This window comes from Lissotriton helveticus, chromosome 1_2, assembly GCF_964261635.1.
Source record: "Lissotriton helveticus chromosome 1_2, aLisHel1.1, whole genome shotgun sequence".
NCBI classification, from domain to species: domain Eukaryota; kingdom Metazoa; phylum Chordata; class Amphibia; order Caudata; family Salamandridae; genus Lissotriton; species Lissotriton helveticus.
The window spans coordinates 389,814,813-389,839,130 of record NC_136058.1 but is presented as its reverse complement, the minus strand read 5'-3'; the positions used below and the strand labels follow the sequence as shown (position 1 = coordinate 389,839,130).

Below are 24,318 nucleotides of genomic sequence, written 5' to 3'. Positions count from 1 at the left end.
TGCCTGACTCTTCACTGTCGTGTCTCCTCTCTGTGCCTGACTCTTCACTGTCGTGTCTCCTCTCTGTGCCTGACTCTTCACTGTCGTGTCTCCTCTCTGTGCCTGACTCTTCACTGTCGTGTCTCCTCTCTGTGCCTGACTCTTCACTGTCGTGTCTCCTCTCTGTGCCTGACTCTTCACTGTCGTGTCTCCTCTCTGTGCCTGACTCTTCACTGTCGTGTCTCCTCTCTGTGCCTGACTCTTCACTGTCTGCCTCATCTCTGTGCCTGACTCTTCAGTGTCTGTCTCCTCTCTGTGCCTGACTCCTCACTGCCTGCCTCATCTCAGTGCCTGACTCTACACTGCCTGCCTCATCTCTGTGCCTGACTCTACACTGCCTGTCCCCTCTCTGTGCCTGCCTCTTCACTCTCTGTCTCCTCTCTGTGCCTGTCTCTTCACTCTCTGTCTCCTCTCTGTGCCTGCCTCTTCACTCTCTGTCCTCTCTCTGTGCCTGACTCTTCACTGTCTGTCCCCTCTCTGTGCCTGACTCTTCACTGTCTGTCTCCTCTCTGTGCCTGCCTCTTCACTGTCTGCCTCATCTCAGTGCCTGACTCTACACTGCCTGCCTCATCTCTGTGCCTGACTCTACACTGCCTGCCTCATCTCTGTGCCTGACTCTTCACTGTCTGTCTCCTCTCTGTGCCTGACTCTTCACTGTCGTGTCTCCTCTCTGTGCCTGACTCTTCACTGTCGTGTCTCCTCTCTGTGCCTGACTCTTCACTGTCGTGTCTCCTCTCTGTGCCTGACTCTTCACTGTCTGCCTCATCTCCGTGCCTGACTCTACACTGCCTGCCTCATCTCTGTGCCTGACTCTTCAGTGTCTGTCTCCTCTCTGTGCCTGACTCCTCACTGCCTGCCTCATCTCTGTGCCTGACTCTACACTGCCTGCCTCATCTCTGTGCCTGACTCTACACTGCCTGCCTCATCTCTGTGCCTGACTCTTCACTGTCTGTCTCCTCTCTGTGCCTGACTCCTCACTGCCTGCCTCATCTCTGTGCCTGACTCTTCACTGTCGTGTCTCCTCTCTGTGCCTGACTCCTCACTGCCTGCCTCATCTCAGTGCCTGACTCTACACTGCCTGCCTCATCTCAGTGCCTGACTCTACACTGCCTGCCTCATCTCTGTGCCTGACTCTTCACTGCCTGCCTCCTCTCTGTGCCTGACTCCTCACTGCCTGCCTCATCTCTGTGCCTGACTCTTCACTGTTGTGTCTCCTCTCTGTGCCTGACTCTTCACTGTCGTGTCTCCTCTCTGTGCCTGACTCTTCACTGTCTGCCTCATCTCTGTGCCTGACTCTTCACTGTCTGCCTCCTCTCCGTGCCTGACTCTACACTGCCTGCCTCCTCTCTGTGCCTGACTCTTCACTGTCTGTCTCCTCTCTGTGCCTGACTCCTCACTGCCTGCCTCATCTCTGTGCCTGACTCTTCACTGTCGTGTCTCCTCTCTGTGCCTCACTCTTCACTGTCTTTCTCCTCTCTCTGCCTGACTCTTCACTATCTGCCTCATCTCTGTGCCTGACTCTTCACTGTCTGTCTCCTCTATGTGCCTGACTCTTCACTGCCTGCCTCCTCTCTGTGCCTGACTCTTCACTGTCTGTCTCCTCTCTGTGCCTGACTCCTCACTGCCTGCCTCATCTCTGTGCCTGACTCTTCACTGTCGTGTCTCCTCTCTGTGCCTCACTCTTCACTGTCTTTCTCCTCTCTCTGCCTGACTCTTCACTATCTGCCTCATCTCTGTGCCTGACTCTTCACTGTCTGTCTCCTCTATGTGCCTGACTCTTCACTGTTTGTCTCCTCTCTGTGCCTGACTCTTCACTGTCTGTCTCCTGTCTGTGCCTGACTCTTCACTGTATGTCTCCTCTCTTTGTGATTGTTAGTAATGGGATTTCCGGTTGGCTAAGGCTTGCGCCAAAGTCGGTCAGAAACCACAATCCTACGTCAGGGCAAGGGAATTACAGGCCAAAGATGACCCCTGCTCACTCTCGAGGCAACGTGGCACGAGCAGTAAGGCTTATTCCGGAGGCTATGTAAGTTAAGTATTCGCGCACGCACCCTGGAACAACACCCAAGGCCCACCACAAAGGAAACTCCACACAAGGTTATGTATAAGAATAGCCTTTGTATTACAACCAACACATTAGATAAAAACACACACTTTACAATGTGCCAACAGGCACGGGCAGAATTTACAGGGGATGTATGTACAGGACAGGGCCACATAGACCACTGTCAGGAATATGCACTTTTAGTCTTAGAATACTTGTTAGAAATAGCACTTTGTAGAACATAGAATAATAATCACTGTAGGACAAAAATAGAAAATAGAGCACACAACCAGTAACTACTGGTAACAGGTAAGTACCACCTACGCAACCCTAACCACCTTAGGAGAATGTCACTCAGGGAACCAGGACCTCACTAGCAACACCTGTACTAGGAAGAACAACCACTTTAGTATCACTATACGTTTAGGGGTATAGGCAGAAGAACATTACACATGATGCATCACAACATTCAGAGGTGTAGGGAAAAACACATGATGCATAAACATACATTCAGCGGTGTAGGGAAAAGCACATGAGGCATTAACAACACATTCAGGGGTGCAGCAAAGAACAAATGCGCAGAAATCACATAGGCCACAACCTGTGACTGTCCCTAGGCTAACTGGCCTCTCTGGGGCTGAAACGCCCTGTGTCCCAATGTCAGGGGGGGCCTAAACGGAGCAGCTGCCCACTAAGTGCTAGGCAGGTTCAGCAGAGAGCCTGGCAGGCTCTGTAGACAAAATGCCCCACTTGGGGCCTCGTGGGCCCAAGAAATAAATGTCACCACTGGGGGGGGAGCGGCCCGCTGCCAACCGGGGCCGCTCTACCACCCTAAATGCCCCTGGGACGTAGGAGCCTCGTGGGCTCTGAAGAAAGGATGCCCCTGATGGAGCCTCGTGGTCTCAAACAACAATGTGGGCTGGAAGCCTCGGGGCTCTGAAACAAATGGCGGCACTAACGTTGGAGTCTCTCATGTGGGACTCGAAAGACAATGACCCCCGGAGCCCTCTCAGGGCTCTAAAACAACAATGCCTGTCGTTGGAGTCCCTCGCTGGGGGACTCGAATGCCAAGGAAGGCCCCTCGGGACTCTTGGGCTCCAAACGCCAAGCCCTCTCGCTGGAGGGGAGGGGCCGGTACCGGCAATGTGCCCCGACGCCCCCTCTCATCTACACAGCACCGGGCCCCACTCATCGGATCTGAGGAGTCCTGCTGACTCCTCGGTGCCGCGGCTGTACTCTGCTTCTCCTCGGGCCCCTGCACTCACTGGTCTGTTCGCGGGAGGCGGTGGGGGACGCGGGTAGCCTCTTCCGGCTGCCGGAGCTTTGGGCAGCTTCACTGATGCCGCGGGCGTCCTGGGAGGCGGGGTAGGCTCCTGTGCTCCCTCTCACCGGCCACTTCTCTTCTTCACCCTGGAGCACGGGGTGGGCTCCCGTCGGCTTCCGGTCGGGGCAAAGTACTTCCGGGTCGCGGCTGCAGCCAATGGGCCTGGGGTTTGGTGGCGGGAATAGCGCCTCAAATAGGATCCCGGTCCGGCGGCGTTGATTTTGAGGGGTAGGCTCCCTCTGTAATTAGCACAAGGTTCCTGGCGTGGTGGGCACCTGCCAGGGGCCTATAAACACGGCAATATGCGGCGCGGGCAGCCGCCACAGGGAAAATAAAGTGCTCTGAGCGCCAGGGGCAAATCCAGCGCTCCCAGGAGCTGTAGGGCTCAAGAAAGTAAAAGTAAAGCGCTTCTCATGTGCTAATGCCCCCAAAGTCCAGCACCAAGTCCTTCAGGGGGTGGGTGGCAAGGCTGGGCCCAGGATCCAGCTCACAGGGTCCTACTAGGCAGGGAGGCAGTCCCCAGTGGCAGTCCTCCTGGCGCCCAGCAGCAGCAGCAGGCCCCCCTCAGCTTGGATCAGGAAGAACGTTTTGTAAGGGGACACAGCCCCTTTTTATACAGTAAAACCTCTTTGTCTGTGGGCAGGGTGGGGGAAAAACCAGTTGCAGCTGGTTTTGGAGCACTGTGATGTGCTCAGCCACCCTTCCTATTCACTGGCCAGGCTAGGGACATTAGACGCACCACAGGGGGCGGAGCCAGCATTGTGTGGAGAAAGCACAGCCCTATTCAGGTCCCAGGTGCACTCCTCCCCAGCTATCACACATGCAGATCTCCCATTAACCACCGGGGCAAACCTATCCTGACTCCTGGAGCCTGGCTCACCAGCCAGCTCCAGCCAATCACACGCCAGACATAAATTACACAGACATACCAACTTCTAGAAGTGGCACTTCCACACTAGACACAATCATGCCGCACACATCATCGCGCAGCATTCACTCACACGAGTCCGCACATACCAAACTCACCCCTGTACTCCCCACACATCAGGAACTACCAGGGACACATACATTCCCCATGCATTCCTATGGGAGGGCAGGCCAACCTCACCACACGCAAGCACTTTACCCTGGGACACAGTGATTTTTGGTTTCTGCGCACTTTACCACTATCACCAGGTCACCATTAAAAAGCAAAAAGTTCAGGGGTGAACCTGCCAGAAGGGCCAAGTCCAACACAACCCCCTTCCAGCCAAAATGCAGGGCAGACCAATCACTACCGTGATGGGCTTCCCTGCTTGGGGCGATAGAACACGGACGCGGGCCCGCAACTGCAGGGGCACCCTACTGTTCTACGCCACGGTGAACCCATCGGGTTCCTTCTAAAACCAGTGTCTGGACCAACTGGGCTACTCCACTGGTACTCCCAAGCTGTCCGCTGCCAGGACCAGGCCCTAGGCCACCCAGGTGCCACTGGTCCTTGCCTATTCACAGAGTGGGGGGTAGTAACCCCTGGTACATAGTAGCCCTTCTCCACTCTTCCTGTCTGTTGGACTGGGCTAGACTGCCACTGGTTCTCCAGCCTAGGGTTTACACCCTCAGGTGGACCAGGAGTCTCAGGGGAGGCTCTCCTCCCCCTACCTCTCCGTCTAAGGTTCCTCCTCCTCCTGCAAATGGTACCCTAAGAACGCCATTCTCCCAACCTAGGGTTTAACCCCTCAGGTTGCACCGGGGTCGGAGGCGGGCTCTCCCACCCTCTGCACCCCTTTCCAGAGTTCTGCACCCCCCAAACTGGAGTGGTACCCCTAGAAGATGAACCGGTCAGGACGCTGGTTACAGACGTCCTACCCTTCAGGTCAGGCGGATCCTGAACCTGGCCTTCCAACCTCTGGTCTAGAACCTTTGGAGGAATAACTGCCTGGCACTCCAGGACTTCTGGGGACTGACACACCATCCCCCTGACACATGACTCATATGTTGTGTGACTGTCTGTCTGGCGCAGATCTCCTGTCCCCTGTCCACCTGACAATGCACGAAGATCCCCCAGACCAGAAGTGGTGTCACCCTGGTCACTACACGGGAACTTAGCCCAACTGGGTAGTCCCTGACCCACTGGTTCTTCCACTGGGGAACTCATCTCCCAATCACTCCTTACTTCAAACTCCTGTGCCCTCCCAACTGGAGTAGCACTGCCGGACACTAGAACCACTGGAGCTCTATTTACAGACGCTCCAGGTTCTCTAGACACTAGGAGATTCTCCTCAAATGGTCTAACAGGACAGCCTAGGTCCCCAACCTGCTGTTCCCTAAAGAAACCACCAAGGTTCTGAGTCAGGGCTTCGGGCATCTGGGGACTCTCAGCCACCCACTCACTCCCGCTCCACAGAGATGGGTAGTAAGCCTCTACACCCCCCTCACAATACTGGGACCTAGCTGGGCTACTCTGAGCCTCTTCCACCACACTGGGCTGGAAGATACCTGAACCACTACTTTTGGAATCACTCACTAACGACTCTAAAGAACCTCTGGCACTCTCCCAGCGCTCTGCTTCTTCTGCAAGGGTGTCAGGATCAGTCAACAGGTGTTGGCGCAACCCTGGCAAACAACTACTGAGAACCTGCTCTCTGAGAACCAGATCAAACAGTTTGGCAAAATCAGGTTCCGTGTGAACCTCGAACCAATCAGACAGTGCACCTTGACATTCATCCACAAACTCCCCCCAAGACTGGTGAGACAGTTTCCTACTGCCCCTGAATTTCAACCTAGACTCCTCTTCTGGGGAAACAGGTACCATACTTGGGGAACTGGGAATGGGACTTCCTGCACTGAAGTCTACATAGCTGCCACCACTGGACTCAACCCTCCCTGGGGAGTCTAGAAAATTCAAACTGCGCGCAGGGAATAATCTGAGTTCCAGGGCTAATTTCTCTCTGGTGAAGGCCCTCTTAGCCTCCTCTATCCTCTCCTGCGCTAAGACCCTCTCAGTCTCTAGCTTTTGTTGCTCAAGGGCCAACGTCTTAAGACTCAACTTATGAGCCCAGAATGCCATTTTCTCCTCTAAGGCTAACTTCCTAGTCTCCTCTGGGGACAGGGAAAGGGATGAGGTGCTGCCTCCTACACTGGACCCAGCAAGGGACTCCCTTTCTATGGGGTCTTCACTATCTGCTGGTGCCCATGCAGTGTCATCTTCTCCCTCCTCACTGCGCTCAAGATCCCATTGACCCTTTTGCCATAGGATCCGGCTGTTCCTCAGTTCGGGCGGGGTGTCTGACTCACCCACCTCTATGCCTCTCTCCTCACAGAACCTTACCAACTCCAACATACTGTATCTAAAAAGAACACAGACATCAAAAGCAGGCTCCATTTTGGCGGACGTTCTTGAGAAAAGTTTAACACAAGGAACCTACGTGTGTGCGCTAAAACAGGAGTACACAATTCACAAAAATATTCAGCAAGCTCCCTATCCCAGAGAACTCACATTCACTTGCCTAGTGCCACACACCATTCATCCACACACAACCCCCCCTCGGACTGGTAAGGCAGTTTCTACCACCCCTGATTTCTCAACCTGACCACAAGTGACACAGGTACCAAACTCTGGGAGCAGGGCGGTGAACAAATGTACTGGACACAATACGCTGCTACCACTGGATCCCACCCTCTGGTGACTCCAGAAAATTTAAACTGCACTAGGAGATAGAAACCACCCTGAGCTAGTGACACCTAACTCACAGTGCACAAGAAACACATTTCTCAAGAAATGACATTCAGAACAATTCAGAAACAATAATCCCCAAAATGTGATTTATCTAAAATGCAGAGTTTTGTGGTGCAGCCAGCTGCCACTGCGGGACAACGCAAACACAAATCCGGATCCCTTCCGCTGCCTACCAATGTTAGAAATGGGATTTCCGGTTGGCTAAGGCTTGCGCCAAAGTCAGGCAGAAACCACCATTCCTACGTCAGGGCAAGGGAGTTACACGCCAAAGATAACCCCTGCTTACCCTCTAGGCAACGTGGCGCGAGCAGTAAGGCTTATTCCGGAGGCTATGTAAGTAAAGTTGTTGCGCACGCACCCAGCAACAACACCCAAGGCCCACCACAAAGGAAACTCCACACAAGGTTATGTATAAAAAAAGCCTTTGTATTACAATGAACACATTAGATAAAAACACACACTTTACAATGTGCCAACAGGCACGGGCAGAATTTACAGGGGATGTATGTACAGGACAGGGCCACATGGACCACTGTCAGGAATATGCACTTTTAGTCTTAGAATACTTGTTAGAAATAGCACTTTGTAGAACATAGAATAATAATCACTGTAGGAAAAAAAAAAAAATAGAGCACACAACCAGTAATTACTGGTAACAGGTAAGTACCACCTACACAACCCTAACCACCTTAGGAGAATGTCACGCAGGGAACCAGAACCTCACTAGCAACACCTGTACTAGGAAGAACAACCATACGTTTAGGGGTATGGGCATAAGAACTTTACACATGATGCATCACAATATTCAGAGGTGTAGGAAAAACACATGATGCATAAACATACATTCAGCGGTGTAGGGAAAAGCACATGATGCATTAACAACACATTCAGAGGTGCAGCAAAGAGCAATTGCGCAGAAATCACATAGGCCACAACCTGTGACTGTCCCCAGGCCAACTGGCCTCTCTGGGGTTGAAACGCCCTGTGTCCCAATGTCAGGGGGGGCCTAAACAGAGCAGCTGCCCACTAAGTGCTGGGCAGCTGTAGCAGGGAGCCTGGCAGGCTCTGTAGACAAAATGCCCCCCCTTGGGGCCTCGTGAGCCCAAGAAATAAATGTCACCACTATGGGGAGCGGCCCTTCACTGCCTGTTTCCTATCTGTGCCTGACTCTTCACTGTCTGTCTCCTCTCTGTTCCTGACTCTTCACTGTCTGTCTCCTCTCTGTTCCTGACTCTTCACTGTCTGTCTCCTCTCTGTGCCTGACTCTTCACTGTTTGTCTCCTCTCTTCCTGACTCTTCACTGTCTTTCTCCTCTCTCTCCCTGCCTCTTCACTGTCTGCCTCATCTCTGTGCCTGACTCTTCACTGTCTGTCTCCTCTCTCTCCCTGACTCTTCACTGTCTGTCTCCTCTCTCTCCCTGACTCTTCACTGTCTGCCTCCTCTCTGTGCCTGACTCTTCACTGTCTCCTCTCTGTGCCTGACTCTTCACTGTCTTTCTCCTCTCTCTCCCTGCCTCTTCACTGTCTGCCTCATCTCTGTGCCTGACTCTTCACTGTCTGCCTCATCTCTGTGCCTGACTCTTCACTGTCTGCCTCCTCTCTGTGCCTGACTCTTCACTGTCTCCTCTCTGTGCCTGACTCTTCACTGTCTGTCTCAACTCTGTGTCTCACTCTTCACTGTCTTGTCTCCTCCCTGTGCCTGACTCTTCACTGTCTTTCTCCTCTCTCTCCCTGACTCTTCACTGTCTGCCTCATCTCTGTGCCTGACTCTTCACTGTCTGTCTCCTCTCTGTGCCTGACTCTTCACTGTCTGTCTGCCCCCTCTCTGTGCCAGACTCTTCACTGTCTGTCTGCCTCCTCTGTGCCAGACTCTTCACTGTCTGTCTGCCTCCTCTGTGCCTGAATCTTTGCTGTCTGTCTCCTCTCTGTGCCTGACTCTTCGCTGTCTGTCTCCTCTCTTCCTGACTCTTCACTGTCTGTCTCCTCTTTGTGCCGGACTCCTTACTGCGTGCGTCATCTCTGTGCCTGACTCTTCACTGTCTGTCTCCTCTCTGTGCCTGACTCTTCACTGTCTGTCTCCTCTTTGTGCCTGCCTCTTCACTCTGTGTCTCCTCTCTGTGCCTGCCTATTCACTCTCTGTCTCCTCTCTGTGCCTGACTCTTCACTGTCTGCCCCATCTCCGTGCCTGACTCTTCACTGTCTGTCTCCTCTCTGTGCCTGACTCTTCACTGTCTGTCTCCTCTCTGTGCCTGACTCTTCACTGTCTGTCTGCCCCCTCTCTGTGCCTGACTCTTCACTGCCTGTCTCCTCTCTGTGCCTGACTCTTCGCTCTCTGTCTGCCTCCTCTGTGCCTGACTCTTCGCTGTCTGTCTCCTCTCTGTGCCTGACTCTTCACTGCCTGCGTCATCTCTGCCTGACTCTCCACTGCCTGCCTCCTCTCTGTGCCTGCCTCTTCACTCTCTGTCTCCTCTCTGTGCCTGCCTCTTCACTGTCTGCCTCATCTCTGTACCTAACTTTTCACTGCCTGTCTCCTCTCTGTGCCTGACTCTTCGCTGTCTGTCTCCTCTCTTCCTGACTCTTCACCGTCTGCCTCCTCTCTGTGCCTGCCTCTTCACTGTCTGTCTCCTCTCTGTGCCTGACTCTTCACTGCCTGCCTCCTCTCTGTGCCTGACTCTACACTGTCTGCCTCATCTCCGTGCCTGACTCTTCACTGCCTGCCTCATCTGTGTCTGACTCTTCACTGTCTGTCTCCTCTCTGTGCCTGACTCTTTGCTGTCTGTCTCCTCTCTGTGCCTGACCCTTCACTGTCTGTCTGCCTCCTCTCTGTGCCAGACTCTTCACTATCTGTCTGCCTCCTCTGTGCCAGACTCTTTACTGTCTGTCTGCCTCCTCTATGCCTCAGTCTTCACTGTCTGCCTCAACTCTACCTGACTCTTCACTGTCTGCCCCCTCTCTGTGCCTTACTCTTCACTGTCTGCCTCATCTCTGTACCTAACTTTTCACTGCCTGTCTCCTCTCTGTGCCTGACTCTTCGCTGTCTGTCTCCTCTCTTCCTGACTCTTCACCGTCTGCCTCCTCTCTGTGCCTTACTCTTCACTGTCTTGTCCTCTCTGTGCCCGACTCTACACTGCCTGCCTCCTCTCGGTGCCTGACTCTTCACTGCCTGCCTCATCTCTGTGCCTGACTCTTCACTGTCTGTCTTTCTCCTCTGTGCCTGACTCTTCACTGGAGGAAGTCTCTTTCCAGTTCTATTGGTAGGGCCTGGAATAAGTATAAAAGTTTGGGGAGGAGTGTCCTTTTAACAGCGTGGATGCATCCCAGCCAAGATTTGAAGAGGGGCTTCCTATTTGCTAAGTCTGATTGTGTACGGGTGAGAAGTTAGCCCGAAAGTGCCCTTCCACGTGAGGCGTCAACTGGACCCCCAAGTGTAGGAGTGAAGTGGAAGTCTACTGGAGGGGGGGGGGGGTTGTGATTCTAGGGCCTCAGATTCCGGTAGGGTAAGATTGAGTATATAGGACTTGCCCATGTTGATTTCGAACCCCGCAACCACCTCGAAGTGGGCCAATTCCAGACGCAGTGGGGGCAGGGACCAGGGCGGTTCAGTGATGGAAAGTAGCACGTCAACTGCAAAGAGTGATATTTTATGTTGGATGCCGCTAAAGGGGATTCCATTAATCTCTGGGTTTGCCCTAATGAACATCGCTAGGGGCTATATGCTGATGCCAAATAATAGGGGCAAGAGAGGGCAGCCCTGGCGGGTGCCTCGGTGTGGGAAAAGAGTTCTGAGTGAATTCCGTTCACCTGTACCCTAGAAGAAGGTTGAATGTAGTTGGTCCGAAGCATAGTAAGGAATTTAGCATCAAACCCAAATCTTGTTAGTGTGGTAAAAAAGAACCTCCAGTCCACTCGATCAAAAGCCTTCTCGGCGTCTAACCCAACTAGTACTGCAGTGATGTGTTTTCTGTTAGCTTTCTCAATAAGATGCACTATGCGCCGAGTGTTGTCATGTGTCTTTCGACCTTTAATGAATCCCGATTGGTTGGGGTGGATAAGCTGGGGCATGAGGTTGTTCAGTCAGGTCACCAGAATAGAGGAGTAGAGCTTCGCATTCAAGTTTAAAAGGGCAATAGGGCGGTAGGATGGGCACAGTTGCGGGTCCTTTCCTTGCTGAGGTATGATTGTGATCACCTCCTCAGCCATTGAGCTAGGGGACGCCCCCCCCTCTGCCATCTTATTAAAGAGCTGAGTGAGGCGGGGAATGAGGTCTAGGGCAAACGTTTTATAAAAGCGGGCTGTATATCCACCTGGGCCCGGGCCTTATGTGGTTTGAGAGCCTTTATGGCGGCGGCTATTTGCCCGGGCATGATAGTGGCAGTAAGCTTGTCATTCCACTCTGGCGATACTTGCGGGAACTGTAATGTCTGGAGATAGTCGAGTTGTGTGCATGGATCTAGCTGGTCCTTAGTGTATAAGGTCTCATAGAAGGAACTAAAGAGGGCGGCTTTGTCCTCATCTTTGTATGTCACGACCTCATCGGCCCTTCGTATACCTCCTATGTATTCCCTTTCCCCCTTTTCCTTGAGCTGCAGAGCGAGATGTTTACCAATCTTATTCCCCTGTGAGTACCAAAATTGTCGTAGTTTAAGGAGAGTGAATTCAGCCCTATTGTTATAGATGGCTCGGAGTTTGCCCTTAGTGCAGTGAGAGTTCAAAGTGTACCTCTAGTAGGGTTAGCTTTATGAGAGGACTCAGCAGTGGCTAGTTCTGTTTCCTGGGCCTCCCTCTCCTTGATCCGTTGTTTGTTCAGGGTAGAATTAAGGACAATGCATTTCCCCCGGAACACTGCTTTAAACATGTCCCAATTATTGTATGTAGATGTATCGTAGGGGTGATTCAACTTAAAAAATGTGTAATTGATTCTCTCAGTTATGTGCAGTCCACCCTATCTCTGGTAAAGGAAGCAGGAAAATACCACTTGGGACTAGTGGAGGCAATATTGCTCCATAGAAAGTGGATCGCCACGAGGCTGTTGTCCAAGACGGAGATGGGGAATATCTTGGCTGTCTAGAGTGCTCCCAGAAGGTTCTGACTGATAAAGATGTAGTCCAGTCTAGAATATGTGTGGTGTATGTGTGAGTAGAATGTAAAGTCACGTGTCTGAGTGTGGAGAGCACACCAGGCGTCCACGAGGCCTAAATCTTGCAGCTTCTGCTGAGAGTCTGTGGAGAAGGAGCCTGTGTCCGCCCTGGTTGGATGAGTGCTATCAAAGTGTGGTTGCCAAGTGAGATTAAAATCACTCATTAGGAACATTGGTCCCTCTGCAAAGTCCTGTACCTTCTCAACTAATGTGTGTAAGAAAGCTGTCTGACCTGTATTTGGGACATATATTGCCACAAAAGTGCATAATGTGCCTTTTAGAGAGCCTTTAACCATGACTAAGCGTCTCTAACTGTCAGTCTGGACGTCAAGGAGCTGGAACTTGGTGGAGGTATGAAAGAGGAGCTCCACTCCTCTGTGTTTAGTAAGAGCGGAGGCTCTGTATATTTAAGGGTATTGTATGTCTTGGAAGTGGGTGTCCTCGGCCGTAGCGAGATGAGTCTCCTGAAGAGCCACTATGTCTATGTGATGATCAATGAGATAGTTACAGACCTTTTGGCGCATCTGGGGGAAGTTAAGGCCCTTCACATTCCACGATCCGATAGGACTGCCATCTAAGTGAAGTGACCACCCCGCCCCTCCTAACATAGCTATACTTTACATCGCGGATCGTAGTCTGGACCTGTGCAGATGGAGTAGAGCCCATGTGTGTGTACAGTCTAAGATAGAACCAGGGCCCAATGACTCACCATGATAAAACATTAAAAAGCCGCCACCATCCCATTATCCCACATCCTTAACTCTTCACTTGCCAGCTGCTCATATGTTATCTGGGTACAATAACGAGCATCTTCATTGACTCTGATCTCCCTGCATATAAGATTGCGCCCGCCTAGTGGAAACCTGATATTCCACTCAGTATCCACGCACTTCTGACCCGATAGTGCAGAAACCTGGACCGAGATGACCTAAGGCTTAATCTTGGCACTGGACTAAATGACAGTGTGGCCCCATCTGAGCTATGGACCCATTTACTCTTACTTCCTGGGCCCCCACAAGGTATTTCTCTACCACTGCCGATCTGCCAGAACTGTACTGCTTCTTAGTCCCCTGTCACTGCCGCCCCTCCCCTCACCCCTCCATTCCCTCTATTCATCTATTGGGGACTTGTTTCTTCTGTGTTTGACTATGCAACTGTAACTATGGTAACCTTATTTTTCCCTGACCGCTGAGACCGGAGCAACATGGCTGGTGCCTGGTGGAGCTTCTAGACAGCTATGGAGGAGATCTGCCCTGGCTTACCACCTCGGCTGTCACCTACCCAGACTGACATTGGGCACTGTTCTCCCCGTCTCGTTGATGCCGCCGTAACTAATGTAACCTTGTTTTCCCTGACCGCTGAGACCTGAGCAACATGGCCGATGCCTGGTGGAGCTGCTAGACAGCTATAGAGGAGATCTGCCCTGGCTTACCACCCCAGCCGTCACCTACCCAGCCGGACATTGGACACTATTCTACCCGTCTCCCTGCCCTGTCTCCTTTCTTCCCCTCCCTTCGACGAATTACTGTAACACTGTTGTTTTGCCTATGTTTTACTATGCTCTGGTAACAGATGTAATTTGTAACTTGTAATACTTCGATTCCTCATGTAAAGTGCTCTGATACCTTCGGGTCGAGCCAGCGCTATATACAACTCTTCAAATAAAAATATCAGGTGAGAAATATCTTAGCGCCAACCTCATAAGCCTAAACATAGTAAACCGTAATCTCCTAAGCATAACTCGCATTAGGAAATAAACGTACTAACATACCGCAGTAGGGAATAACTCATACCTAAACCACAGTAGGAAATAAACTAAAACATAACACAGTATGTAAAACCTCATAATCATAAAAACACATTTAGAGGTATAAAACATGGTGCATAAAACATGGTGCATAAAACATAGTACATATATTACATTTCCTAGCACCACACAAATCACATTATGGCCTGGCGCCCTACAAACCTAATAGTCCCCCTGTCCATCTCTAAGGGGCTCAAATGCCATATGTCCAAAAGTCAAGGTGGCTGCCTATGCAGCGGAAGTCAAGGGTGTGCCACTGCGCAAACCTAAACGTAGCAGCTGGCACTAAGTTCTGCGCATCTGTAAATAACTGTAGACTTGGCACCATTGCAACTCTTCTGTTTCCCTTCAGGATCTCTCTAAAATAAAACTGCGCAAAAACATTGCAGCTACCTGCGAGCTCGCAGGGCAGCTGGGAATACTCAATTAGGCCCTGGCACAACGGTGCCCTCGGGGCCTCTTTTGGGGCTCTCCAACCAACCATGCTCCACGAACGTAGCAGCTGCCCTCTAGCAAGCGGGGCTGCTGGAAATCAACATTAGGGCCTGGCACTACGGGGCCCTCTGGCCCCAACGGGACCTTTAAAATATCTTGCCCCACGTTGGAGGCACACAGGCTCTGGAAACAAGACATGCCCAGCAACATGGGAGTGGCCTGTTCTCTGTCGGGGCCGCTCAGGTACCAACCCGGTGCCTTGGGTGCACACCATGGGGCAGGCACCGATAGCGTGCCTCGATAGGAACCACCTTCCCACCAGCTCCACTCACCGGACATGACTCCTCCCTGCTGCGTCTTTGGTTTCTTCACCCGGGCCCCCACCTGGGACCCTGGACTCCGCAATTCTGTGGGCCCTGGCTTCTCTCGTGAAAGTGAAAGTCCCACCCCACATCAGACAACACGGTGCCTAACATCCCGTTTTCGGCGTCCTCAGTGACTCGGGCCAGTGGCGGCGATTTCCTCCAAGATGCGGGGAGGGCACCTGCAATTGCTATCAATATAATTTGCGGAATAAAAGCGTGGTGGGCACCCACCCAATCCTAGCTATGGTGGGGGAATCCCTACGCTGGGGATTCACTCGGAGACCATATGCAGCTCGGAGCTGTGGCGGTGAAACGCGGCAAATGAGGGTTAGGCTCCCTCTCAAGTCAAAATATAAAGCCGTCTTTATAATAAAAGCAAAAGAGCTCAGAGGGCCGCCCAAGGATCCAAGCAAAACTGGTCTTCCAGGTCCAGGGGGCAATGCATGGCCCAGGGACCAGCACACAGGGCCCTCCAGCAGGGAGGCAGCCCCCATGGCGGTTCCTCATGGGCCCCAGCAGCAGTAAGCACCCCTCCTTCAGGATCAGGAACAGAACAGGAACACTGAACAACTTTATGGGGTCACAGCCCCTGTATTTATATGCCCTTTTCCTTTGTGTCACAGCACAGGGCTTGGCGATACCAATCAGAACTGGCTCGCGGGAGCTTTGGAGCACTTTGTTTTGCTCAGCTCCTCACTCCTTTGTCAGGTGGGGGCTCAGTGATCAGATACACCACAGGGGCGGCGCCAGCATTGTGGAGGGAAGGCTCGCTCCTATTCCGGCCCCAGGTGCAACTTTTCCCTCCAATCCAATTGGCAGATCTCTCTATTCACTGATTCCCCTGCTCCCCTTGACTCCTGGAACCACCCACACCCCTCAGCTCCTGTCAATCACAAGCCAGACATGCAGCTCACATCAGGCAGGCAGACACACAGTACATAGAAATGCTAATTTCTAAAAGTGGCCGTTCTCCACCAGTCACCACGCACGCACTTTACACTGGGCCACAGTCCTGAAGTGGCTCAAGAGAGTCGGCCACTGCCGCCAGGTTGTATACCAGAAGTTGGATATCATCGCTGCTGGGAGTACGAGGCCTTCATCTGCAGCCTCTCCGGGAGCCGACGGACCATTGATATGCCAGAGGCCTGGATTTCGATGGAGCTTGCGATTTATTCTGGCTGGGTTCAAGAGAGTCGGAGGGCAGGCCTAGGAGATCAAGCCCTTCTTGCAGATCTGAGACGTGTCATTGTTTATCCTTGAATTCGAAAGAGACCAAACGGGTATGTCCAATGATAGTGGATGTTCTGGGACAAAAGAGCTGCCGCCTAGCGAGTGTAGCCGGAGCCAAGTCCTGAAAGATGGTACAAGAGTGGCCTTGGAAGGAGATCGCTCCCTTTTACCTGGCGGCAAGTAGCATGGCTTCCTTAGCAAAGTAGGAGTGGAATTTGGCAAGAACGTCTCGTGGTCGCATCTTCTCTCCGGTCGCCAAGCCAGCGACTCTATGCACTCTGTCTAGCTTTATTTTTGTGGTCTCTGGGCTAAGGACCTCGGCGAAAAGACCCTCCAAAAATGCTTCAAGGTCCGGTCCCTCCGCTCCCTCCTCCAGGTCCCGGATGTGCAGATTCTCCCTCCGTGCCCTATTTTCAAGATCCTCAGCTTTGAGTTGCGTCTGGTGTAGTTGGTCTCGGAGAGAGCATATGTCGTCACGCATAGCCTCAGAGTGTTTATCCAGGTCTTGGATGTGAGCTTCAAGGTCCATTACTCTCATGCCCACGGAGTGAACATCCTGTTGTAGGGAAGTGAGTCGCCCAGTGAGATCCGATCGTAGTTGATCAAGCGAGGCCCTGAGGTCTTGACTTAGTTCATCACACAGTTCTGCCTTAATGTCACGTGGCGTGGCTAGAAGATCGTCTTTGAGAACCATGGCGCCTACGTTCGCTTCTCATTCTGGTGGCAGGCGCTTGTCAGGCAGGGTGAAGTTATTAGACACTGTAGGCGTTGCTTTAGTTGTCCCCTTCTTTGACGGCATAAGGGCAAGTAGGAGCTGGCAGTGAGCAGTGACCATGGGGGAAGGGGCCGGATGATGAAGAGACTCTGTTCACAAGTAGGGAGACAGCTGAGGGTCAGAGTACGTAAAGTGAGACCAGGAGCAGTCACCCCCAATGCTCCGGCGTAGCTACTCAGATGTTAGCTTGCCCAGGCATCCAGCATAGAACCGTGTGTATTTTCCCCCCGGTCGTACCTTATCGAGTGTGGCACAAGCTGTGGAGGGACCAGGGTGGTATCCACAGGAAGGGTTTGCCCCTGGTGAGGAAAGTCCTGTGAACTCCCAAAAAGGCTGCCTCACCGTGGGTCTCGCAGAGATGCAGATCTCAGCCCCTCTGCCCACAGGGGGAATCCTATGGCAGCGTTGCCACTTGGGATCCAGTAGTTGCCATTGTGGGGTCACCAGTAGGAGTCTGTACGCCACTCTCTGCCAAGGAGGTCTGCATCTGTGGTCCTGCTCAGAGGGAGGTCACCATGTTAAGGTCCGGCATGTGGCCGGTATCTGCCATCCGCGATGATATGCTGACCCGGACTTGTATCGGGTGCTGGAGCTGCCAAAGGAACGGCAATACCCTCCTGATCACTCCCGCGTCAGTGCGGCCTCTCAGCCGATGTGAGCCCAGTGGCTGGCATGGAGAGCAGCGCGGCGATCTGCCTCCCTACGAGATCTTAGCGGCTGTGGGTGGAAGAGCCGGCCACTCTCGACTCTCTGGCGGACACCTTGAACCACGTCACCAGTATATCCCTGGCTGCCCTGCCTTGCCCCACGCACCGGACAGGTGCCGTGGAGTCACCCGCACCACTAGGGGATCTTCGCTCCCGCCAGTACTTGTGCAGCTTAGTCCACTAGTGCGGCATCTAGGTGGGAACAGGGGCGAGAATCCGGTCCCTCTGTCTCAATCGTCTCTTCCGGTTGCTGTAGCAGTGCCACTCGGCTCTCAATGGATGTCCGGCACTCCCCTCTATCGTGGGGTGGTGAATGCCATTTTGTGGTGAATGCTGGACACAGGAAGCGAGCTGCGCGCCGGGTACCAGACCATGGTTTTGGTAATCTGCTACGCTCAATGTGTGCCCCGTATGATCAGCATGCCGGCTGCCTGAATTTCAACCAAAAAGACGCCAAAGAACTGCAAGTAGTTGTTCAGGATCCGAGCGTGGACCAGGAGCCGAGACAAATTCTGTCTGGTCGGCCATCTTGCCCGGCCTGCCCCTACAGTTTACTTTTAAAGGGCCTTTTGAAAACCTTTCCGAAGGTGCCCTGAGGTCACGGAGGCCAGCAGTAAACACAGAAGATGGCCGCAGGAGCAGAGGTAGTGAATACGTATTCACTATGTATGCTCCTGCGGTAATCTTCTTTGTTTAATGCTGGATGTGGAGACTGCAAGACAAGGTCCGTGGGCCGCCATTGAAGGCCTGCAGGGCCGCTGGTAGTCCGCACGCCGTACTATGAGTACCAGGGATATAGGGGCTAAAAATAAAAGTCTGTCAGTACTAATGCTGAATTGAATTAACATATTTTATCTTTTTAAAAATATAAATGACTTTAACGTTACAATTATGCAATTATACATATGATTAAAACATAATTATTAGTTTATTATAAAATGTTAACGTTTACATTTTTTTGTACATTATGACTTTAATTTATACAAAAATAATGCCCTCAATTTAAATTCATTTCATACGTAAATTTAAATCATTTTTACTACATAATAGACATTTTTAACTTTAGAAGGGATTTTCTTTAAGCCTTTAACAAAAATAGTTTTAATGTCATTTAACATATATAAATAATCCAAATTTAATTAAAACTTAAGTTAATTATGTAGCATTTTCAACATTGGGTCTACATTTCACACGGAAATACCTGAGTTGTGATAATTTTACTGCTCACCGCTACATGGAGTGGAGGGTTGGACTCTGTTGATACAGCCCAATAAGGTGCCGATATTTGTGTGCTTTGCCTCAGTATTGTTGTACTGTTCTTGAAACATGAAACCAATTAATAAATGTATTTGAAAAAATGGCCTACATTTAAAATACAATTTTACATTTAACATTAAAATATTTGTACTATTTTTTTTTTAAAGTTTGATAAAGGTTTGAAATATTTCCCGTAGGAAAGTGGTCCTTTTCCTGTAGTCCGGCAACCCATGGTGGTCTGCGGAGCCTAATCAGGGGGTCTGTGACTGCTCAGAATATGAAATAATATTAACAGATCAATAGTGTATAGATTAAGAATCAAAATGTAATATTGAACATTTAAAATCGTTCTGTAAATGTGAAGGAATTTGAAATTGGAATTTAAAAATTAAGTTGGTATCCTACGATTGAATCATGGGAACAGTGCAAATGCATCAATCAATCAAAGCATTTACATCAAACAGATTATAGTATGGATGATGAGTGGTCTAAATTGAATAAAGAAAAGCTCCATTCCTCCCACAGTTTGAGTTTTCCTTTTTATTTGTTAGTGAAGTAAATAAAATATTTAATCATGTGTGTATTCTGTATTTTTTTGGCCGCGTTTGCAGATCTAAAGTAGCCTGGGAACATTTACCCAATTGATTAGAGAGGGGCCAGGAGTCACCCCCCAGGACAGGCTCATGCCTGGCTTAAATGTGGCATGTCAAGGCTCACACTTCAAAACACTTTTGGGACCTGCTGAAGATCAGAAGAGGACTGGACCTGCTGTCTGGAACCCGAGACCAGCACCTACTCCCTTCTGTACCCAGGACAAAGAAGTGGATTCCCAGGGTCAATTGGCTGAACTCCTGTATGGCTACAGAAAGACATCAAGCTGCCAAAGAATTTTTCCTGGAAGTTCCCAACTGAACAGTGGCATCTGGACTCAAACTTAATCCTGCTCTGTGCCTCTTCCTGACAAACTGTTTGTCTCTAAGTGCCTCCTGTGAGGTGCTACGGGCTTTAGAAGTGTACTCCTGTGGTTGATTGGGATTGAAAAAAAACAAAGGGCCTGATTTATATGTTGTCAGTAAGAATACCCTGTTGCAACAGCCACGGAATATCCTTACTGCCAACATAATGTCCCCCCGCCTGACCATAGGTTTAGCTACGGCCATGAATACCCTGTCACACCATAGCCAAACCTCTTCAAAGGCCTGACAGAGTAAGGATCATCAGAGAAATGGCTGTATATCTGCCCTCCCAATCAAGGTGGGCAGACATATTGCCATTTTTAGGTCTAGCCTAGAGCAGCGCACAAGTGCTGCTAGGAGATGACCTCTTGGAATCGGGCTGTACTTTTTCGAAAACTCGTGCATGTACTGCACTGTTTCCAATGAGCACTCGTGCATGTACGGCATCCACCTTGCGGGAGCGTGGCAGTGGCGCCATGTGTTTCCAATTATCGTACCCGCGCTTGTTTACATTTGCTTGTCTCGCAGTCGCGTTAATTGGAAACAGATGGCGGTTGTGTTCACTTTTGCGCCCGCACGTTTCTTTTAACTTTGATGCTTATTCTTACAAATCAATCCCACTGAGACAACTGCTCTCACAGTATTTTAGGCGCCGTCAGTGTAAAGGTTGCTGTGAAACAGCCTCAAATAAAAGTATTCGTTGAAACTGATGAGACTTTCCTCTTGAAAATGGTTAAAGTTTACTGGGATTTCTACTTCAATTTTTGATAAAATGTTTGTTGGTCAAATGTGGCTGTCTCGTTAAATAAAAGTTATTTAAAAGCTTTCACCACAAGGTGAAGTGTTGGCTTCCCACAAGCGCCGCCTCCAAGAAGTCGGCTACCTGACCGAAATGTGCCCCCATCTCCTCCCGAAAATCCCTGATACCGCCCCCATTGGACTCAGGATCACAGCTCCACACTTTTTTCATGCACGTCGAGCACTGCTCTCTATCAACCCAAAGTGCATTAAACATCTAATAAAAAGAGATTTTAGGAGTGTAACTCCCTTACCGTGACTAGGAAGAAGGGTCCCTATTTGGACAAAGGTACCTTCCTCTGCCAACTTGTGACCTCCGTTTCTAACAGTTTGATAGGCAAATATTTTTACAATTTGGCTATATTACTTTGTTGCTACTGCATAAATACTTTTCACATTGTCCTAAGTACCATAGATACTATAGCTCTGCCATAGCTAATAAGGGGTTGAGTTCAGGTTAATTTAATGACTTGAAAGGTTTACCCTGATGGGGACTGTTATTATTTCTTGAAGTAGGCAGTCACCCAGCCCAAACAAAACCCTGATTTCTCACAGAGCCCCGTTTTCTCTGAATTTTTCAAGTTTCTTGGTTTCCTTTCCTTCAACATATGTCTCATCTTTCTCTCAGTATGTTATTACTTTCTGCGTCTCTTCTTTCTCTTAGAGCCCTTTTTCTCTGTCCCTTCTTTTGCTCTGTGCCTCTTCTTTCTCGTTGTACCCATTAAAATTGTTTGTGCCCCTTATTTCACTCAGTGCCCGTTCTTTCTCTATTTGTTGCATCTTTCTCTCACTGCCCTTTTTTTTATCTCAGTGCCCTGTTTCTCTGCCTCAACTTTCTGGCAGTGCTCCTAATTACGTTTTGCACCTTTTCTTTTTTCAGGGCAATCCCGCCATCACTAAAACGACTCACCAGCCCTAGACCTTTGTAGCTTTTTCTACATCACAAGGAGAAAGTACTCCATCAACTATGCTGTGTTGGACTCCTTGTGTTGAAATTAGAGTTGGGGCTCAGCTGGGGGTGAGGGTGGTGGAGGGTGGTGGAGGGTGGTGGAGGGAGGTGGAGGGAGGTGCACATTTGTCTAGGGGCAAGCACAGATGACTAATGTGCAGCTCTCATATGCCAGGCACAGCCTGCTGTGAGAACATAATCCCATCATATGAGTAGCTCTTTCAGTATAGTCCTCTGTCCTGGGGTGGGTGTGTGGGACTGGCTAGTTAGAGATTTTTTGGGGTTGTCAGTCTCAGAGGGTCATCACCAGATTCCCACAAAATACAGATTCAGATAATGGCCTTAGCATCTCTTAAGTTAGACTTTGAAAGACGTTCTGACAGAAGATCTGGATATGTGGATTCACTTGCAGCTGAATATGAATTGAGTCATACTACACTGCCTTGGTTGCTTGTGAATGTCATTGGTGTAACAGCAGAAGACAGACACATAGAGTGGGCTGCATTGGTTAAGTCTGGGCATCATTGGTGGAATAGTAAAAGGCCCACAGATGAGGCACACTGGCCATGCGTTGTGTGAATGATGCTGCTGAAGTAACAACAGTGGCTGAATGTGTGAAGCTGAAGGTCTTTAGCAGAGCTGTGCTTGAGTCTTAGATACTCAATGATTGCGCTCGTGGTGAGCTGTAGGTTGGAGTTGAGAGCACTTGAAGAGCTGTGGCTCAGCGCTGACATATTGAATTCATGGTGGTCAGGATTAGAGTGTGTTGGGAGATATGGGAGTGCCGGGTTTGAGGCGGACTTGCTGAGCTGTCAAGCGGTTTTAATACTGGAGGGATTGTTGTATTGCAAGTCATTAGTGGGATACACTGCCGGGGCTGTGTGTCTTTATCAGTTTGTGAACATCAGGCTGTTCTCTAGGACTGCATAGTGAGAAGCTCATGGCATACATCAGAGTGATTAATCTCCAAGGTGAGCTATTGGAAGGGATTGAGCTGTGTGTGAGTCTCGGTGTAGGAATAGGAAGGGGTTCTCCAGAATTGTGCTGCTATGTTGGAGCTTTCATTATTAGTGCATGAATAGCATGGGGTGATATAGTGCAAAGCTGGGATGTACTGACTGCTGTGCGTGTTGGCGTGCTGGCATGGCAGGTGGTACATCAGGATTGGGTTGAGGTGACCTGGCAGAGCTGTGTTAGCCTCAGTGCTGAAATAGTGTTGGATACCCGAGGTCTGAATGTGTGTGTGTGTGTGTGTGTGTGTGTGTGTGTGTGTGTGTGTGTGTGTGTGTGTGTGTGTGTGTGTGTGTGTGTGAAAAAAGGTTGTGCTGCAGGGCATGATTGGGGTGCATTGGCAGAGGTGTGTATTTTGGAGAGCAGGGATTACATCACGCAATGACTGAGTTGCATTGGCATCGGTATTTGTGTATCAGTGCAGGAATAGCAGAGAATGATGTTGACAGAGCTATGTGCTGGTTGTAGTGCATGAAGTGCTGCCGAGCAAGATTCACATGCACCGGCCAGCTGTGTATAAATCTCTCTGCATGATTAGCAGGAAGGACTGCAGGGCGGGATTGAGGTTCATTGGCGCAGCTGTTTGGGCATGATTAGCAGGAAGAGCTGCAGGGTAGGATTGAGGTGCACTGGCACAGCTATACGTTTCTGTGCATGGCAAATCTGTGGGTGAGATTCACTCAAGGAGCAGCAGGAGGTGCTGCGGAGCAGGATTAGGGTGCACAGGCCCAGCTCTGATTCTCTATCCCCGAGTAGGAGGGTGTGCTGCAGGACATGTTTTATGGTGCACTAACACAGCTACAGGGTAGGCTCCATGCTGAATTTCCAGCACTGCCAATGATGGCACCACGATTAGCTCCTTAGAAAGCACACAGCCCTCTCTACCAGTTCAAATTGCTACAACCCCACCCAGGAAACCAGTTCCCTCCAGCAAGACTCCCATCAGTTCTTTGTTCTAACTTACTCCCACCATCCACAATCCTACTTCTGCCCCACTTTTCTTTCCTCCACCCTCTGCAGTCTCCTTCTTTCCCTTCCCCTCTAACCCTTTTATACTTTCACACTTTTTTTTCTTGATACTGCCTATCTGTTCCCACTTCTTCCCCTCAAACATATCCTTCCCCAACTCCCTTTCCTTCTGCCCTGTTCTCTGCCACCCTGTTATTTCTGTAGTGTCCCTCTTCCCTAACCCTCCCTTTCCTGACCTTACCCCTTCTCAAGGCTTCTCGCAAAACCCTCCTCTCTTCTCTCCTAGCACACTTCTTCTTTCACCCTCCCTTTCCTGACCTTACCCCTACCTATCTCTCCCCTAGATTTCTTCTACCCCATCTTGTTTCCTTCTGTCCTACACCCTACATGCTTTCTTCTTTCTTTACCCTCTTTCACATTTCTCAAGGCTTCCCATAAAACGCTCCACTCTTTCTCTCCTAGCACACTTCTTATTTATCACTCTCTTTTATGCTCTCTCCTCTATCCCATTCCTTTTGTCTCTTCATTCACTCCTTTCACTCTCCTCCCTTCTACTCCTTTACCTGCTCCCCTGCTCCTAGTTCTTCTGGTGCTCCTTTCTTCCTCCAGCTACCTCATCCCTTCATGAATTCCATTCTCTTCCTCCCCCCTTTTGGCCCTCTGCTCAAACTTGACTTATCTCCCCATCATCGCACTCCACCAGTCTCCACCTCTGTGCTCTCCCTTCCAACCCTTCCATTGGCCTCATGAATCTTACCTCTCTCTATACTGTCAGTCCGTGCTCTATCAGCATAGGAGACA

The 24,318-nt window shown here is 50.5% G+C and overlaps 1 protein-coding gene across 1 annotated transcript in view; it reads left to right on the top strand.

The window, feature by feature from the left end:
• LOC144806190 (uncharacterized) overlaps nucleotides 1–24,318 on the top strand; it is a 99,808-nt gene that overhangs the window by 71,612 nt on the left and 3,878 nt on the right. The window lies entirely within an intron of this gene.